The following is a 3,136-nucleotide window of genomic DNA, read 5'->3' as shown; positions in this document are numbered from 1 at the left end:
TGGTGGGGTAGTAGCGGTATAGCAGTACAGGATTAGTAGAGTACTGGTGAAGTATCGGTATAGTAGTACAGGATTAGTAGAGTACTGGTGGGGTAGTAGCGGTATAGCAGTACAGGATTAGTAGAGTACTGGTGAAGTATCGGTATAGTAGTACAGGATTAGTAGAGTACTGGTGGAGTAGTATGGGTATAGTAGTACAGGATTAGTACAGTACTGGTGGGGTAGTAGCGGTATAGTAGCACAAGATTAGTAGAGTACTGGTGGGGTAGTAGCGGTATAGCAGTACAGGATTAGTAGAGTACTGGCGGAGAAGTATCGTTATAGTAGTACAGGATTAGTAGAGTACTGGTGGGGTAGTAGCGGTATAGCAGTACAGGATTAGTAGAGTACTGGTGAAGTATCGGTATAGTAGTACAGGATTAGTAGAGTACTGGTGGAGTAGTATGGGTATAGTAGTACAGGATTAGTACAGTACTGGTGGGGTAGTAGCGGTATAGTAGCACAAGATTAGTAGAGTACTGGTGGGGTAGTAGCGGTATAGCAGTACAGGATTAGTAGAGTACTGGTGAAGAAGTATTGGTATAGTAGTACAGGATTAGTACAGTACTGGTGGGGTAGTAGCGGTATAGTAGCACAAGATTAGTAGAGTACTGGTGGGGTAGTAGCGGTATAGTAGTACAGGATTAGTAGAGTACTGGTGAAGAAGTATTGGTATAGTAGTACAGGATTAGTACTCTTCTAATCCTGTACTACTATACCGCTACTACCCCACCAGTACTCTACTAATCCTGTGCTTCTATACCGCTACTACCCCACCAGTACTCTACTAATCCTGTGCTTCTATACCGCTACTACCCCACCAGTACTCTACTAATCCTGTACTACTATACCGCAACTACCCCCCCAGTACTCTACTAATACTGTACTGCTATACCACTACTACCCCACCAGCACTCTACTACTACCTCACACAGTACTAATCCTGTACTACTATACCGATACTTCTCCACCAGTAGCGTACTGGTGGGGTAGTATCGGTATAGTAGTACAGGATTAGTAGAGTACTGGTGGGGTAGTAGCGGTATAGTAGTACAGGATTAGTAGAGTACTGGTGGGGTAGTAGCGGTATAGTAGTACAGGATTAGTAGAGTACTGGTGGGGTAGTGGTATGGTAGTACAGGATTAGTAGAGTACTGGTGGGGTAGTAGCGGTATAGCAGTACAGGATTAGTAGAGTACTGGTGAAGTATCGGTATAGTAGTACAGGATTAGTAGAGTACTGGTGGAGTAGTATGGGTATAGTAGTACAGGATTAGTACAGTACTGGTGGGGTAGTAGCGGTATAGTAGCACAAGATTAGTAGAGTACTGGTGGGGTAGTAGCGGTATAGCAGTACAGGATTAGTAGAGTACTGGTGAAGTATCGGTATAGTAGTACAGGATTAGTAGAGTACTGGTGGGGTAGTAGCGGTATAGCAGTACAGGATTAGTAGAGTACTGGCGGAGAAGTATCGGTATAGTAGTACAGGATTAGTAGAGTACTGGTGGGGTAGTAGCGGTATAGCAGTACAGGATTAGTAGAGTACTGGTGAAGTATCGGTATAGTAGTACAGGATTAGTAGAGTACTGGTGGAGTAGTATGGGTATAGTAGTACAGGATTAGTACAGTACTGGTGGGGTAGTAGCGGTATAGTAGCACAAGATTAGTAGAGTACTGGTGGGGTAGTAGCGGTATAGCAGTACAGGATTAGTAGAGTACTGGCGGAGAAGTATCGTTATAGTAGTACAGGATTAGTAGAGTACTGGTGGGGTAGTAGCGGTATAGCAGTACAGGATTAGTAGAGTACTGGTGAAGTATCGGTATAGTAGTACAGGATTAGTAGAGTACTGGTGGAGTAGTATGGGTATAGTAGTACAGGATTAGTACAGTACTGGTGGGGTAGTAGCGGTATAGTAGCACAAGATTAGTAGAGTACTGGTGGGGTAGTAGCGGTATAGCAGTACAGGATTAGTAGAGTACTGGTGAAGAAGTATTGGTATAGTAGTACAGGATTAGTACAGTACTGGTGGGGTAGTAGCGGTATAGTAGCACAAGATTAGTAGAGTACTGGTGGGGTAGTAGCGGTATAGTAGTACAGGATTAGTAGAGTACTGGTGAAGAAGTATTGGTATAGTAGTACAGGATTAGTACTCTTCTAATCCTGTACTACTATACCGCTACTACCCCACCAGTACTCTACTAATCCTGTGCTTCTATACCGCTACTACCCCACCAGTACTCTACTAATCCTGTGCTTCTATACCGCTACTACCCCCCCAGTACTCTACTAATCCTGTACTACTATACCGCAACTACCCCCCCAGTACTCTACTAATACTGTACTGCTATACCACTACTACCCCACCAGCACTCTACTACTACCTCACACAGTACTAATCCTGTACTACTATACCGATACTTCTCCACCAGTAGCGTACTGGTGGGGTAGTATCGGTATAGTAGTACAGGATTAGTAGAGTACTGGTGGGGTAGTAGCGGTATAGTAGTACAGGATTAGTAGAGTACTGGTGGGGTAGTAGCGGTATAGTAGTACAGGATTAGTAGAGTACTGGTGGGGTAGTGGTATGGTAGTACAGGATTAGTAGAGTACTGGTGGGGTAGTAGCGGTATAGCAGTACAGGATTAGTAGAGTACTGGTGGGGTAGTAGCGGTATAGCAGTACAGGATTAGTAGAGTACTGGTGGGGTAGTAGCGGTATAGCAGTACAGGATTAGTAGAGTACTGGTGGGGTAGTAGCGGTATAGCAGTACAGGATTAGTAGAGTACTGGTGGGGTAGTAGCGGTATAGCAGTACAGGATTAGTAGAGTACTGGTGGGGTGGTAGCGGTATAGCAGTACAGGATTAGTAGAGTACTGGTGGGGTAGTAGCGGTATAGCAGTACAGGATTAGTAGAGTACTCGTGGCTTCTTGTTTTCTTTCACCACAAGCAGAAGTTATAAAGAGGAAGAGACGTGATCTGGATATAGAGACAGATGACTGTGGTGCTGGGGGAAAAGTGATAAAGGGTTGAGCTCTGAAAGACATCCCCCCCCCCAATTACTTCTTTATAGGACAGGCAGACACCCCATGGATGCCA

The sequence above is a fragment of the Hyla sarda genome, chromosome 11 (genome assembly GCF_029499605.1).
Source record: "Hyla sarda isolate aHylSar1 chromosome 11, aHylSar1.hap1, whole genome shotgun sequence".
Classification (NCBI taxonomy): Eukaryota; Metazoa; Chordata; class Amphibia; order Anura; family Hylidae; genus Hyla; species Hyla sarda.
The sequence above is the reverse complement of the archived record's forward strand: the minus strand, read 5'-3'. Positions refer to the sequence as shown.